Source organism: Marmota marmota, unplaced genomic scaffold (assembly GCF_001458135.2).
Source record: "Marmota marmota marmota unplaced genomic scaffold, marMar, whole genome shotgun sequence".
Lineage (NCBI taxonomy): Eukaryota > Metazoa > Chordata > Mammalia > Rodentia > Sciuridae > Marmota > Marmota marmota.
Genome location: NW_025999991.1, coordinates 1,202,693 through 1,220,765, shown reverse-complemented (window position 1 = coordinate 1,220,765; position 18,073 = coordinate 1,202,693). Strand labels below are relative to the sequence as shown.

General features: G+C 35.7%; 1 protein-coding gene across 6 annotated transcripts in view; it reads left to right on the top strand.

The window, feature by feature from the left end:
• Window positions 1-18,073, top strand: part of Cdh19 (cadherin 19) — an 83,737-nt gene that overhangs the window by 5,527 nt on the left and 60,137 nt on the right. For 5 of the 6 annotated variants that reach the window (XM_048806619.1, XM_048806616.1, XM_048806617.1 and 2 more), the window contains exon 2: window positions 14,341-14,423. The exons of the other annotated variant lie outside the window; for it this stretch is intronic. The gene's annotated coding sequence lies outside the window, so the exon portion shown is untranslated. The remainder of the gene's footprint in view (window positions 1-14,340; window positions 14,424-18,073) is intronic. 6 annotated transcript variants of the gene reach the window in all.

Below are 18,073 nucleotides of genomic sequence, written 5' to 3'. Positions count from 1 at the left end.
TCTGAGTAACTACTTTAAATGATCCATCTGCTGTTGAAATTCCATTCTTGACCTTCACTCAATCTTTAATCCATTATTTTTGATTTCTGAGAGTCACTCCTAACACGTCTCAGCTATTCACTAAATGGTACTGGTCATTTTAATTAATAGGATGTAAGTAAAATAAATTAAAATGGAAGCAGTTGGGAATAATACAGTCTATTGACCACGTTCTTGACCTCATGATGTACATTTGTCCACAATCATATCCTCTCAGTTTGTTCTCTTTACAATAACCATCTATTCTGACTCTAATCTGGCAACTTAAAGTTACTCTTGTAGGATTGATCATAGAAAGTAAAAACCAATCATCAGAGGATTGGTGAAACTTGTTCTCTTGAAGGGATGAAATGAGGAAACAAAATCAAAATAAAACAGGGACATGGACTTGAAGAAAATGGTCATGCCTTGCTCCTTCACCTGGCAGGTCAGTCTCCAAAGTCTCCAGGAGGTCCTCCTGACCATTATTTCAGCCATGGAAAAATAGGAGAAATTTTATTTATATTTATGGCTTTACCTCATTCTTTTGAATTGAAATTCTGAGTTGTTTTAAATTTATTTTTATTAGAATATTTATAAACACATTAATTTTACAAATTGATGGGATAGACTGTGACATTTCCGTATATGCATGGCTAGTGCCCTGTGTCCAACAAACTTTCTTTTAGTCTTGGGTCCTCTCACTTTTCCCCTTCCCTCCAATATCCTTCCCATTCCTTAAAAGACCCTTTTCTTTAAAAAGATCCTTTTCTTTCTATGCCCCTTCTTTAATTTCCCCCATCTTTAGTAACCACTGTTTCATTCTGTACATTTACAAGATTGACCTATTGGTTTCCTTAAATGAATAAGAGTATGTGGTGTTTGTCTTTTAGAGCCTGATTTGTTTAATTTAACATACTATTCTCCAGTTGCATCTGTGTTGGTGCAAATGATAAGACCTGCTTTTTATGGCTAATATATTGCATAAATACACCACAATATTTGTATGCATTCATTTGCTGCAGGGCATCTGGGTTACTTTCATATTTTATGTTTTATAAATAGGGTTGCAGTAAACATGGAGATCCAAGTATCATTTTGATATAAATATGTCAAATCCATTGGAATGTATTCAATAGTAGAATTGTTGGGTCTTATGGTAGTTCTATTTTTAGATAAGTTTTTTTTTCCCTAAAAATCTCCATACCATATTATGTAATGACTATACTGGTTTGTATTCCAAATAACAGTTTATAAGAGTTTTATTTTCCCATTATCTTCACTAGCATTTTTTTAACCTTTTTGGTGTTGGCCATTACAACTGGAGTAAGATGATGGTATCAGTGTGGTTTTATTTTGCATTTCTCTAATGATTTGTGAAAGTGAGCAATTTTATGTATCTGTTGGCATTTATAAGTCTTCTTCAAAAAGGATCTATTTAGTTCATTTTAAAAATGGGTTTCTTTGGTATTCATCTCCTTCATTCCTTATGTGTTCTGGATGCCAAATTCTTGACAGATGTACCATTTGCCCTTACTTTCTTCCATTCTATAGAATGTCACTAAATCCTGTTGATTATTTCCTTTGCTGTGCAGAAGCTTCTCAATTTGATGGAGTCATCTTTGCTCATCTTTACTTCTGTTGCCTGTGCTTTTGGGTTTCTGTCTAAATAAATTCTTGCATGTGTCAATATCTTGAGGTGTTTCTTCTATGTTTTCTTGTTGTTGTTATGTAGTCTTCAGTTGTTGTGTAGTATTGTAGTCTTCAGGTTTAAAAGTTAGGTCTTTGATTCATTTTGACTTGATTTTTGTGTATGGTAAGATAAAGAGATTTCACAGTTTATGAAACATTGTACTTAGTAGTAAACATTGTACATTCAAATCATTAGTAAGTAAATATGTGTATATATACACATATGCATATGCATACAAATATTGGGATTCATCTTAATAATATTTTATTGTAAGAGTATAAGGGTAAGAAATTGGGTATAATGCCCTAGAAATAAACCCAAGTCAACAATCATATATATCTCTATTTTTTTCTTTCTCAAAAAATACACATATTCCGTAAAATGTTTCCTGCAAAGATATTGCTCAAGTTACCTTCTCTGGAAAAAGCAGATTCCTTTAGTTCCAGTCCAATCAGGTATTATATGGCTAAACCAAGTCACTTTAATTTTATATGTTCAAACTCTGCATTTATAAATTAACAATAGTAGAGCCTCTGCTATAGAATCATAGTAAGACAAATCAGTTAAAGATTGTCACAGTTTTTGTGTAGTCATTGTGCTAGAGTAAACACACGACACACATTAGACAAGATGATGATAATGACAACATGATGATGTCCATATTGTTTGCCTTAGAATTACCTTTGGAGTTTGTGTATCTAACTCATGAAGGGAAAACTATGGAGTAGGATATCTACTTTTTAATCTATCTTTTCAGTTGATACTTAGAATTATGTGTGTAAATCATTACCCCAAAATAGATGGATTGAGTTCATCAAGTTCCTGGATTTTTTACACTTTAAAGATGGAAGTATTCATTCTCCACATGAATAATAAAATTTTAAACTAAAAAAATATGAAAAATTCCAATGTATAATAATAATAGTTTTTATCATGTTTATTCATATTTCAAAATAATTACTTTTACAATTGTCAGATATGGTGATTTTTTTAGGGGCAGAAGAAATGCTTTTAATATTCATTAAATTTTAATATTTAACCCAATTCATCTGAATTAGATACCACGTGGTTTTGAGATACAATTATATTAATTTTAGGTAGTATACTTATTCCACACAGCATACACACATACCTATGCACAAAAAAAAAAAGAAAAATGGCAACTTGTTTCAATTTTATTTTTTCAATTTGCTAAAGATTGGGTTTTAGAAAAATCATATTTATATTATGCCTTTTTCAATACAAAAATGATATTTTACACACCATTTAGCAGTGGTGCTTACTAAGTATTTCTTTTGACATCAGAATAAGTTTATAGATATTGTAGTTATGGGGAATATGTAGTGAGAAAGAAATCAATAATTGGAGAAAAGAACATTTTGTTGAAATATATTTGTTTAGGTATTATGTATTAATATTACAACATCAGCAAAACTGTCAAATGGAACACAAGTCTGTCTATTGTTAACTCTAGTAACTATTGGCTAAAAAGATTTTCAACAAATAAGAAGTGAAAACACATCTTTATAAGAGAAATTTAAGACAAAAGAAATAAATGCTGTAAGAAATTCTTGAAACAATAGAATATGTTGTCGGTAACAATAAGATGATTTTTCCTTCATATGTTCTCTGTAGCTAAGTATGTCAGTCCAACCTTGTCAGGTAATATTCATGTGAGGAAAGTGGTTAATTATCCAAAACAATGTTTGCACAATTCTGTGATTATGGAATTCCCTAGTATTTAAGTATATGTTAATTGATGGACTTGCCAAATTGTAATGATGTAGTGATGTTTCATGAACTTTCAAACTCTATTTATACTTTTAACTTTCCTAAACTTTTTAGTTAGTTATTGTTGGAAGTACAAATCATTATTTTTTGGTCCTATGCTATCTGAAAAGATTTCATTCATTAAGACTAGAGTTATACTAAAAGGAAGCATATAGTGAGTGTCATATTTTCCAAATCAGTGGTGCAGTGGCATTTCTATATATATTACACTCTTGAACTTCAAACTGTGAGTTTATAGATATTATAGAAAGTTGGAAACAAATACAGTGTTCTTATTTGTTGAGACACAAATTGTGTGCCTGTATTTGTGTGTGAAACACAAGATACATTGTTTCTATTTAACAAAATAAAATCAGATTTGTTCCAGTTAAGCATAAAGATAAAATCTACTTCAGTCAAATTAACAGGTAACTCCATTCTCATAAAAAAATATAGTGATTCAAATTGGACACTTCCTCTCCATCTACAGCATAAATTTTATATATGAATACTCAAAGCCAAAATTATACTGAATGGGGAAAAACTGAACTTGTTTCTTATAAAATCAGTAACAATAAAGTACTTGAAATCTTAGCCAGAGAAAATAGGCAAGAGTAGGGAAATAAAAGACATACAAATAAAAAGAAGTCAAATTTTCATTGCTTGCAGATGAAACAATCCTATGCTTAGAAGATACAAAACCCTCCACCAAAATATCTTCTAGAGCTGCTAAGCAAATTTAGTAAAGTAAAAAGATATGAAATCAATAGTTTGCTTAGCTCAGTGGTGCATGCCTATAATTCCAATGACTTGGGAGTCTGAGTCAGGAGGATCACAAACTTGAGGCCAGCCAACTCAGCTAACTCAGCCTCAGTAGTTTAGCAATACCCTAACTCAAAATAAAAATATTTGGGGATGTAACTCAGTAGTGAAAAGCCCCTGGGTTGAATCCCCCAGTACCAGAAACACACACACATACACACCACACACACAGAGACAAAATAGTTTTTCTATACACCAATAACCAATATGCTGAAAACAAAATCTGGAAAATAATTCCATTCACAATTGTTTCAAAAGAAAAAGAAAACATTAAGTATAAGTCTAGAGGTTGCAGAAATCTACAACAAAAATTACAAAGCACTGAAAAAGTGATTAGAAGTAGAACACCACTAGATAATGGAAATACTTTCCATGTTTATGTAATTAATTTTGTTAAAAACGTTTATTACTAAACCTGATCAACAGATTCAATTCATCCCCCCCCCCCAAATATTGATGACATTCTTCATGGAATTAGAAAAAAAAGATTCCCTAAATTCATATTGAAGAATATAATTAGAATAGTCAAAAGAATTCTAAGCAAGAAAAGCAATGCTGTAGGAAATCTAATACCAAAATTCAAATTATACTACAAGGTTAAATTAATAAAAATAATAAGGTACTGGCATAGAAACAGACATGTAAACCAATGGAATAGAAGACACAGGGATAGACCCACATAGATAGTTATTGAATTATTGTCAAAGGCACCAAAAACAGACATTAGAGAAAAGCCAGCCTTTAAAAAAAATGTGGTACTAGTAAAACTGGCTACCCACGTATCGAATGACACTAGGTCCCCATCTCTCATCCTGCTCAAAAGCCAACTCAAATGGATTCAAGACCTAGGAGTTGGGCCAAAATCTTAGAAATTGCTAAAAGAATGTACAGGGGTAAAGTTTCAACATACAACATGGAAAAGTTTCCTCAAAGAACGCTCAAGAGATAATACCAACAATGAATAAATGAGGGCAACAAATTAAAAAAATTCTGAACAGCAAAGGGAATATGATCATTAGGAGAAAATCTTTGCTAGCTACTCTTCAGTAAAAGAATTAATGTCTAGAATGCATAAAGAACTCAAAAAGTTAACACCAACAAAACAAATAAACCAGGGCTGGGGTTGGGGATCAGCAGTAGAGTGCTTGCGTAGTACATGTGAGGCACTGGGATCTGTCATCAGCACCACATAAAAATAAATAAACAAAATGAAGGTATTTTTTTGTGTGTGTATGCACACACATATATAACAAATAAACTGATTAATAAATTGAAAAATGAGCTAAATATACACTTCTTAAAAGAAGAATTTCAAATAGTCAATATATGAAAAGGTTCAGTATCTTTAGGAACCAGATAAATGCAAAACAAAACTATGATGAGATTTTTCTCAATCTAGTTAGAATGGCAGTCATCAAGAATAGAAGTAATGATAAATGTTGATGAAAATATAAAGGGGAAAAAAAAGAACACATATCCTTTTGTAGGATTGTAAATTAGTAGAATCACTATGGAAATCAGTATCAAAGTTTATCAAAATAGTACCAATGGAACCATCATATATCCCAGGTGTACCACTCCTCAGTATTTAGCTAGCAACAGATCAAAGACAATATACTATAGTGATACTTGCGTACCATTGCTTATAGCTACATAATTCACTGTAGCTGTGTTATGAAACCAGCATGAGTGCCTATCCATACATGAACCTCTAAGAAAAATACAGTATTCATACATCATGGAGTTTTATTCAACTATACATAAGAATGAAATTATGTCATTTTCAATAAAATGGATAGAAATGGAGAGCATTGTGTTAAGCAAAATATGTAAGACTCAGAAAGTCAAGGATCATATATTTTCTCTGGCATGCAGAAGGACCTTGTAAAAATAGAAGAGAGGCCAACAGGGTGGAGGAGGTGGATCAGGGGAAGAAAGAGAGGAAGGGAAAGTACTTGGGAATGAAATTGATCAAGTTACATCATATGCACTGTGTGTGTGTGTGTGTGTGTGTGTGTGGTGTTACAATGAATCCCACTATTATGTGTAATCAAAATGAACCAATGAAAATTTAAATAATAGCACAGTTCCTAATCTAAATTATATAGATGTGGTTAACAAATGTCCCTGTAAGGAGGCAATGACAGAAGACCTTTGGATATAAAAATAGTTTGGAATTATATCCTACATAGTCTCTAAGATATTTTAATGACAATAATTAGGAAAATAGGTTTAATCTCACAATTTAGGGATACAGAAATCAAATTTAAAAGTCATATGTTAAATACATACTTCCTATAAGTAAGCTATTTCTTTGCCACGTTGGCAAAACATTATGCCATTTGTAATAGCATGGCAGTAACAATTGAGGTGAACTAAAATGCATGGATGATGCTGACAGGGATAAAAAAACAAAAACAAAAACAACAACAACAACAAAAAACTTCTATATAATTTATGAATATGTTAAACAAAACATCCAGGAAGGTGATTAAAAATTACCCTATAATGTATCAACTTCTTTTATTAATATTTTTGACAGAGAAACTGTTAAATATTGATTCAAGGAAACAGAAACAAACCTTTTTTTAATATATTGATTACAAAAAATAAAGAGAAAATAGCATACAGCACCATCATTGCTTGGTGGATTTATAAACTGAGATTTTTGTATATCAGTTGAAATTAATGTAGATCTATGTGTATCAATATCAGAAGCTTAAATCTTGACTAAATATTCAAATTGAACAAGACCATATACAATACACCATACATGCAGGTTTCTAAATTCCAAATACATATTGTATATTAACATACATAAAGTAAACAATTTTTTAAACAATTTGTGTAAATAATTCTCTTTGTACCCAGGTTAATAGGTATGATTAGGATTAAGATATGATAGATTAAAGCATATAAAATATCAGAATGAAAATGCAATAATATGTTGAGCTCTGAAAGTTTTATAATATTTACTCTGCTCAAGATAATATTCTGATCAAAATTATAGTTAAGCACTGAAATTCACATATAATTCAGTTTTTAATATGTATGCTGTGTGTGTGTATATATATATATATATATATATGATAAAAAAACTTTATTTACACCAAATTACTAATATTGATTGAGTCTCAGTTCTTCATGTACAGTATGTAAATGAGAATGTTTTTTCTATATTCATAAAACTAGTAATGTTTTTACAATATAAGAATTGCCATGTACACATTATGGATGTGTACTTTAGATTTTATTCTTATCTCTCTTTATACTTACTACTCTCAACTATCTTTTATCTTTATTATAATTTACATCTTCCACTGGTCTCATTTTCAACACTTAAGTGCTATTATTTTAAGTATTAATTAGCATCAAAAACTAAAACCAGGTAACAAAGTTATTTTCTGCTCGCCACCTCATGGGGACACTACATATGATGGTGACTATATACGTATCCCTACATATGTGTGAAAAATAAGTAAGTATGACTCAAAAAGTTTTAACTTTTGAACGGTGTACCCCAAACTGCTCTTAACACTTCATACATTGTGGGCACACATGTAAAACAGACTAGTGTGAGATGTCAAGGGACTGTACTCAAATGTGGATGCACCTGACAAATGGGGACAAGACACAGAAAATTTGAACTTAAGGTGAAAGCTCCTCTAAGCACTTGCTTTTCACATAGTGAAAAAATAGCAAAATAATTAACATAGTATGTAATGTGGTAGAGAAATATCCTAGATAAACGAGGGTTGAGTTGAATAAGAGTGACCAAGCCCTGACATATGCATAAGAGGAAATTACCTCAATTATATAGTTTGTGAGGATTTCCAGTTTATTACCCTTATTATGTGACCTTGGAAATGACTTTCTTCGACTGCTGTCTAAAATAATGGTTTATAAATTAATAGGCAAAGTCAACTCTGACCATGCTCACCCTTTGCATTCTTCCAAGTTAGGCATTTTTCTCTTTTCCATAACTGGAAAAGTTTTATTCCAATTATTAGGTAGAGTTGACCTGGATGAGCTCACTTTGATCTTCCTACTTTGTTTTTGAAATGGAGATAATAATTGTTCTTTTTTGAATTACAAAGAAAATACAGGAACTAGCATTATGGTGCTATGGATAGAGATGGCTTTACTACTCTGGGTGATAAGCTATATTTCAGTAACCAATGGACTTCCCAGGTCTCAAAAACATCCTACCACAAATGTATAGTGGGAGTTAGTAAGATGGGGTGCTAAGCTTCACTCAGTCATTCAGTGATGCGAGTTTGGCATAGACTCCATCTTCTCCTAACTAAGGCATGTAGTAGTTAAAGAAATGGAAGTAAAGAGCATCACCCATAAACCTTTCAATGCCTTTGTTCTAAAAGGGTACACATCTTCATCTTTCATTAGTAAAACTAATTGCATGAACTTGTCCAATTGTAAGGTGGATATTGTTAAAAAAAAAAAAAATTCTTCCACAAAGGATTTCCGTTCTTTTTGACTCCTCTCTTTTACTTTCCAGTCACAGTAGTTTTAGCTGCTCAATCACTCAGAGATTAGAGGATGTGCACAAAATCCTATGATACTGTAGATAAGCCTTTGTTGGAGTGATAGGGTTGAAGGAAGGATATCATGATTATAAAATTCCATCTTCGTATAGAATATCCAGGATCCACTTAGACATTAACTCATAATTGTGAATATATCTTAATATGCTAGTATTTCTAAACTCCCATTGATGCTTTTTTACATAAACTATTACTTTTGACATTCACTTGGTCAGTAGATTTTTTCAGTTGTCTCCATATTATAACTAATAATTTTGTTCATATTATTCCTTTCTTGGGACCAGAATTAGCCTGAGCACTTAGACAGGTAAATACCTTCCTGTGGTTGATACTTAATCTTGGACTCAAGGTGTTTGATGGGTAAAACAGACAATTGTTTCAAAGTCTTGAAATTGCAATGCTTCTAAGAACTAATTAGAAATTCAAACTATTTCTTTGAAATCTAAGATTACAGTGCAAATAAAATAAATATTAAAATATTAAGTAGTTCATAATACAATGATAATGTAAAATAAAAACCTATGTGAATTAAATAAGATAGGTATTGAAATAAGAAATAATACAGTAGGTAACACAGATTCCAAAAGATATTTCGGCCAGAACACTTCCTCAAGGGGATTTATTTTTCTTTACCTGTTTTTCTATTATTAACAGCATTCTATCTATGTTTAGGTACAAAGACAAGGTTTTAAATATGTCCACGTGTTTATTGATTTATGTGTGTTGAATCATCTTTACATCCCTGGAACCATATTGATAATGGTGTGTGATCTTTTTGATGTGCTGTTGATTTCAATTTTATTTTGTTGAGGATGCTGACATTGATATTCATCAGAGAAGGTCATGGAACTTCAGTTTCTTTTCATTTTGTTGTTGTTGTGTTCCTATCAGGTTTTTGTAGCAGGGTGATGCTGGCCTCATAGGATGGGTCAAGGGGTTTCAATTCTATGAAACAATTTAGAAACATTGACATTAGTTCTTCTTGAAAGATTTGATAAAATTAAGGAGTGAAGCTGTTTAGTCCTGGATATTTCTTTGCTGAGAATCTTCTCATTACCAAGTCAATCTGATTACTTACTATTGTTTTATTCATGTTTCAACATATCCTCTTGGTATCACATGATCATATCAATAGATGCAGAAAAAATACTTGGTAAAATCTAACATCTCTTCATGAAAAACAAAATCACAGAACAAATTATATATAGAAAGATCAGAAATCAACACAATAAAGACTTCACCAAAACACTATTAAAGCTGATTAAAAAAAAAGTTTAGTAAAGTAGCAGAATACAAAATGAGCATGCAAAAATCAATAGCTTTTCTATAAATTACTAATGAATTTATTGTGATCTCTACAATGGAAATTATAAAACACTGAAGAAAGAAACCAAAGAAGACCATGATCATAGACTAGAAGAAATAACATTATTAAAATACTCCTACTACTCAAATAAATCTACATATTTAGTAAATCTCGATCAAAATACCAATATTTTACAGACCTAAACAAAGCAATTCTAAATTTATATGCAATTGCAAAAGATTTCTAATAGCCCAAGCAATTTTGTGCAAAAAAGAACACTTGAGGCACTAACTATAATACTTGATTTCAGATATACTGTAGAGCCATTGTAAAAAAATAACAACAACATGGCATTGACATTAAAACATAAATACGGACAAATAAAACAGAATGGAGAACTGAAAACCATATCCACTCTGCAGACAAGTGATTCTGGACAAAGTTGCCAAAAACATACATTGAATAATGAAAAGCCTTTTTTAAAAATGGTGCTGGATAAATAAAATATACACATGCATAAAATTAAAAGCTGACTTCTATCTCTCAAACTGTATAAAGATCACCTCAATATGGAACAAAGAACTTAATGTAAGACTTCAAATATTGAAACTACTAGAGGTGTCTACTCAGAAACATTTTAAAGTATTGGTACAGGCAATGAGTTTCTGGTTATGACTCCAAAGTACAAAGAACAAACAACAACAACAAAAAAAATTAAAAGCAAGAATTGACAAAAGAGAGTATATCAATCTAAAAAGCTCTGCACAGCAAAGGAAACAGTCGACAGAGTGTAGAAACAACCTACAGAATGAGACAGAATGAGAGAACATCTTCACCAGCTATTCATCTAACAAAAAGTTAATTTCTAGAATACGTAAAGATCACACATACACATAACACTCTCTTTTTCACACACACACACACACACACACACAAATCAGTAATAGATTCCAAGGGCCCCCAGTAATCCAATTTTTCAAATGGGCAAATGATCTGACTAGACACTTTTCAAAAAAAAAAAAAATACCAATGACTAATAAATATAAGAAAAAATGTTCAACATCATTCGTCATCAGGAAAATGAAAGTTAACAGTAAAATGACATGCCATCTCACCCAAATAAGAATGTCTGTTTTTAAAAAAAAAATCACAGATGTTGGTTGGTCGGGATGTGGAGAAAAAGGAACATTTGCTGATTGTTGGGAGTCAATCAGTACGGTCGCTGTGGAAATAGTGTGGAGATTCCTCACAAAACTAAAAGTAGAACTACCATGTAATCGAGCTTCTCACTCCTGGAAATATGTTCAAAGGAAATGAAGTCACGATATATAAAAGATAAATGCATACCCATGTTTACTGTGATAACATTCACACAGCTAAGATATGGAGTCAGCCTAGCTGCTCCAAATGGTGCATATATCCAATGTAGTAGTATTCATCCAGAATGAAGTCCTGTCATTTTCAGAAAAATAAATGGAACTAGAGGACAGCATGCTCAGTGAAAGGAGCAAAACACAAAAACAAGTATTGCGTGTTCTCTCATATGTGGAAACTAACAATAAGTACAACAAAGGCAACCTCTAAGTAGTAGAGGAAAATCAGGGATTAAGAAGGGTTCCGAGGGAGGCGGGCAAGGGTAGAAGGAGGGTAGATGGACATGATAAGCCAAGAGGTATGCATGTATATCAAGACAAAACAGACTTTGAGATACAGTCAGAAAACTGCCACCACGTTTCCACATTGTTGCTCTGCAATGTATTTATATTATATGTGCTTATGAAATAAAGGGGAACTGAAATTAGATACTTCAAAGCATTCATTCTTGCTTTTTATAAGGAATCCTTGAAATCAGAAGAGATTAAAGTGAAGTCTGTTGCTATTTCCAAAAGATCCCCTTATACTGTGTGCTTCACATAGGTCTTATAGTAGTATTTCCTTGCTTCACACATTTAGATCATGATATAAAAAAAAAAAAACTTATATGTTCTTTAAACTGATGTAGCAAAACTTTTTATCCTATTTTAGCAGTATTTTAGAAAACTTTAAGAGACTTTCTTAGTTCTTTTTTAAGCTTTGGGACTTCCAGATCGTCACATATTATGTCTTATGATGTATCATTTTGGCCAAGCATAGTCAATAGTTTTCAAAAGATGGGGCCATTACATTAATTGCCATCTGCTTTTCTCTATGAGAAGCTGAGCTTAGTGACATTCAGTATTTCAGCTTTCCACATTGCCTTCCAGAATACATTATATTTTTCATAAGTTTTCACAGATAGAATAATTATCTTTATGTAACCAAGAAGAGGTCATAGAAAAGACAATTTCTAATTAGATTCAGTTTCAAACTGTATAAGTGCATAGATTATAATATTTTCCATCCCTAAAGTCATAATTAGTCTTCTTTGAAAACATAATTGTTCTGAGTCACACTGGGATCATTTTCAGCTTATATATGTCCACGAAATATCATGTATTGCTTCAAGCATGACAATGTTTATTTGTCATAGTCACTTAGCCATACTTAGAAAAAATGACATTCAAGAGGCCTAGACTATAGTTGCAATAGACATTTATAAAGATATTGTATATGTGTATTGTTTGGAGAGATTAAAAATAGCTGAATATTTCAAAGTTGAGAAATATAGAAAACATCTGATCTTTACCAAAGATAGCCTATCGTTAGCTATCTTTATGTAGTTTGTTAACAACACTTAACATAGCACTTCAGGCAAAATTCTATGTGCAGCAACTCTTTTTATAAAAAACATGATTCTGGGGGATGAGCACAATTATTATCATCAGTCTTCACATGAGGCAACTGAGACAGTAGAGGTCAAACCATTCGCTCAAGGTCATACAACTCTTATGTGGGGGAAGTGGTTTAGCTGTCTTAGGGCATCACACAAATGGTCAATGGGAAGCCTCTGCAAAGTCAAAGAGGGCGTCTGATGAGAATATATGCAGGGTCTTATGAGGACATATGATTCTGTATTACTTTATCTGCAGCCAAGGGCTTCTTTGTGACAGTAAATATGCAAAACACATGCTTCACAAGAGTTCAGAAATGGGACAGAGAAAGATCATTCATATTCCAGCTCTCTGGAGTGAATGCTTTTGGAGAAGGAGTTGGCATGCCATTTATTAACAATCTTTGGCCCAGAAATATTGCCTCTTTTGCACTTATGTATGCAAGGTATTTCCACACACATTTCTTTCTAAATTTCCTTCTGAGAAAGCCATTTCGAAGACTTTATGCCTAGCGTCATTCTAAGAGGCTGCCAAGTTTCCCTTGATTTTTAAGAGATCACAAATAGGATTACATTTCTATATTTATCCCATCCACTTTTTGCAGCTTCAACTTTTATCTTCTCCCACCAGCCACCAAATCCATCATTTTGACTTATTCTTACCACTTTTTTTTTTTTTAAACCTGAAAACCTCAGAACAAGGTGGGGGAATAGAAGGTGTCTGGAAGAGGATAATAGGAAGCATTTTACTATGTCTGGTTTTAAGAATGGCCCAAAGGTTAAAATTCAGTGTATAGATCTTGATTCAATGTAAACAAGGGGACACGTCAGTGTCAGATGTCACAATGCTACGTGTCTGAGCATTTCCTACCTCCTGTTCAGTAAAATGCAGTGAGGTTTTCAGTCCCTTTTCTACATTCAAAGAAATATTTGATATTTGGCAGGTCACATCTGAATATAAATCCTTTCCTGTGTGATGTAATATATTATATTAAATAAACTTTTCAAAACTAAATTCATATGATTCTCTTTGGAGATAGTATTTTGATGATGCTTAGGTTAAGTGTTATTCCAATAGTATTAAGGTGTTAATAGTAGTTATCTATTATTGTGCCTTGTAAGTTTCATGCTATTTATATGCATTATATATGTTGAAATGTACTCTACTGTACAACATGATAAATATTCATTAATGTGCCTACATAGTAGCAATAAGAGAATAAATCAAACCACACTAATATGAGACACAGTATTAGCATGTTTCTTCCATATTGAAGTATTATGAAGATTTTATTAATGTATTCACCTGATTGGAAAATATAACCAGGATTGCAAATTCAAGGCAGAAATGCCACCACTGGTTTCTCTTGAGCCCATTTCAAATATAACTAATTGTTAGCATTTTTCCTTGTATGCCTAGACTCAGCTCAGAAAGTTTCTCAGTCTTGCACAGCTGACAGCTATCATCAGTCTTCAATCAAAAGTGCACCATTATTTGAAAAGGTATTTTTTCCTTACCCTGAAATACATGACCATTATAGAAAATTTCAAATATATAAGCATATAAACAAAACCACAGTATTTCATAATTCAGATATAACTATTGCTTCCATTTCATTTGGTTTTTTACATTATTAATATATATTTGAGAGAAGGAAGATGGCGGCAAGGGGAGTGCATTACCCCCGTGTGCTGCTTCACTGTGTGGGAGTATGACAAGTCAGGACGGCTAAAGGATATCTTGTTAGGAATTTCCAGCAATAGTGGGGTGCTCCGGAACCTGGAGGAAGGATTTCCATCGCACGAGGATCGGCTACGGGGACTCAAACGCGAGAGGTTTGTCGCACGGAGGGTAACACTGCTTATTCAGCAAATCGCCCCGCGGCTAGAGTCTGCAGCGCACGCTGGGATAGAGACGCAGGGTTACAGCGCTGCAGTTTCTGCCAGCCGCACAAGCACCGTACTCAGGGCTGAATTCTGGGTTCCAGACGGGGTAAGGAAGCGGTCCTGCTCGGTTCTACACACCGGTCAGTCCACAGAGGAGGCCAGCAGCCACCATCTTGGTAAACTGACGTCACGTCCCCTGTTTTCGACTGACCGCAACTCATTCAGCCATAGATCAGGTAATTCCAGGCTACAATTCGCCTGTGGCTTGCAAACAGATTGCTAGGGTTCTGCGCCTGGGTGCTTCTAAGAACCTGAGCCTATCGGAGCGAACGCCGAGCGCGGGGCGCCCGAGTTCCGGCTCCCGGAACCGCCCCGCGGAGGCTGCTTCATGAACCCTGCTCCTATCAGAGCATACAACAAGCACTAAGCAGCCGAATTCCGGCTCCCGGAACTGAGCCCGCAGGGACTGCTTCTTGGAGCCTACACTTATAGGAGCTTACACTGAGCACGGAGCGGCCGAGTTCCGGCTCCCGGAACTTCCCTGGCCCGGGGCTAGGAGCCCGCGGAAACTGCTTCTCGGTCCGGGTCCTGCTGAGGGCCGGTCAGGACTCACCCGTTGCTTTGGTTGCCCGGCAAGGGGAACGAAATGCTGCCATTCGCATAGGATACCAACATGGCAGAGATCTGATGTCAGCAGAAAGCGGCGGAGGAGAGAACTTCATCAATACCAGCGGTGACATAAGCAGTTGGTCTCCTGGTAGGGGGGGTGAGGCACAGTCACCCGAGTCTCCTCAATTTGTCGTTGAGCCAGAGGGGAGAAGCCGGGCCGCCGCCAGCGCCCGGAGCAGGCCCAGCGGCTCGCCAGCGTGGTGACCGCGTGACCCCAATTGGAGAGGGGGCGGAGCGGAGCCGCCACCCGCACCCGCAAGGTGGGCAGACCCGCGACCCAGTGGTACATGGGCGTGGTAGGAGGGGCAGGGCAGAGCCGCCGTTCGCGCTTGCAAGGTAAACAGACCTGTGACAGCCTGGCGGGTCAGGCCCAGTGGCCTGCCAGTGTGGTACACATGTCACCCCAACTGGAGTAGGGGCAGAGCAGATCCTTCTCCCACGCCCGGATCAGGCCCTGCCGGTGTGGTGGTCACGTGACCCCAATTGGAGTGGGGGCGGAGCGGAACCGCCACCCGTGCCCGCAGGGTGAGCAGACCAGTGATCAAACTGCAGATCAGACCCAGGGGTCCGCAGGCGTGGTAGGAGGGGCAGGGCAGATCCGCCGCCCGCGCCTCCAAGGTAGGCAGACCTACAACAGACCGGCGGATCAGGCCCAGGAGCCTGCCGGCGTGGTACAAACACCACCCTAATTGGAGTAGTGGCAGAGCAGAGTCGCCGCCCGTGCCAGGAACAGGCCCAGCGTCCTGCAGGCGGGGTAGTCACGACACCCCATTTGGAGTAGGGGCAGAGTAGAACCGCCGCCCGCGTCTGCAGGGTAGGCAAACCTGCAACCGACTGGCGGATCAGGCCCGGTGGCCTGCCGGCGTGGTACACTCGTCACCCCAATTGGAGTAGGGGCAGAACAGAGCCGCCGCCAGCTCCCAGAACAGGCCCAGTGACCTGCCGGCGTGGTAGCCACGACACCCCAATTGGAATAAGGAGAGAGCAGAGCCGCCGCCCGCACCTGCAGGAAAGATACGCAAGCAGTATGAAAAGACAAGGAAAGAAAGGACCACAAGCAATGCAGGTCAACGCAACTTTAGAAGAGGTAACAGCTGCAGCAGATGGAATGTCAGATAAAGAATTCAGGATATACATGCTTCAGATGATCTGGAGTATCAAGGAAGACATTAAACAGCAAAATCAGACAATGAAAGATCACTTCGACAATGAATTACGCAAACAAATCCAGGAAGCAAAGGATCAACTATACAGGGAGATAGAGGTTATAAAAAACAAACAAACAGAAATCCTAGAAATGCAGGAAGCAATAAACCAACTTAAAAACTCAATGGAGAATACTACCAGCAGAGTAGAACACTTAGAAGATAGAACATCAGACAATGAAGACAAAGTATTTCAACTGGAAAAGAACATAGACAGCTCAGCAAGACTGTTAAGAAACCATGAGCAGAACATCCAAGAAATATGGGATAACATTAAGAGACCAAACTTAAGAGTCATTGGGATACAGGAAGGTACAGAGCTCCAAACCAAAGGAATGAGCAGTCTATTCAATGAAATAATACGAGAAAACTTCCCAGACTTGAAGAATGAGACAGAATCCCAAATCCTAGAAGCCTACAGGACGCCGAATGTGCAAAATCATAAGAGATCCACACCTAGACACATTATAATGAAGATGCCCAACATACAGAATAAGGAGAGAATTTTAAAAGCTACAAGAGAAAGGAAGCAGATTACATTTAGGGGTAAGCCAATCAGGATAACAGCTGATCTTTCAACACAGACTCTGAAAGCTAGAAGATCCTGGAATAACATATTTCAAACACTGAAAGAAAATGGGTTCCAACCAAGAATTGTGTATCCAGCGAAATTAAGCTTCAGGATGGAAGATGAAATTAAAACCTTCCACGATAAACAAAAGTTTAAAGAATTCGCAGCTAGAAAACCATCTCTTCAAAACATCCTCGCCAAAGCATTACAGGAAGAGGAAATGGAAAATAACAATGAAAACCAACAGTGGGAGGTAGGACAGTAAAGGGGGGGGAAATAATCAAAGAGGAAAACAAACCATGTTTAGTAACAGAAATAAACAAATATGGCTGGAAGAACAACCCATATCTCAATAATAACCCTAAATGTTAATGGCTTAAACTCACCAATTAAGAGACACAGGCTAGTAGAATGGATCACAAAACAAGACCCAACAATATGCTGCCTACAGGAGACGCATTTGATAGGAAAAGACATACATAGGCTGAAGGTGAAAGGTTGGGAAAAATCATATCACTCATATGGACTTCGGAAACAAGCAGGAGTGTCCATACTCATATCAAATAAAATAGATTTCAAGCCAAAGTTAATCAAAAGGGATAAAGAGGGACACTACATACTGCTTAAGGGAACCATACACCAACAAGACATAACAATCATAAATATTTATGCCCCAAACAATGGTGCAGCTATGTTCGTCAAACAAACTCTTCTCAAGTTCAAGAGTCTAATAGACCACCATACCATAATCATGGGAGACTTCAACACACCTCTCTCGCCACTGGACAGATCTTCCAAACAAAAGTTGAATAAGGAAACTA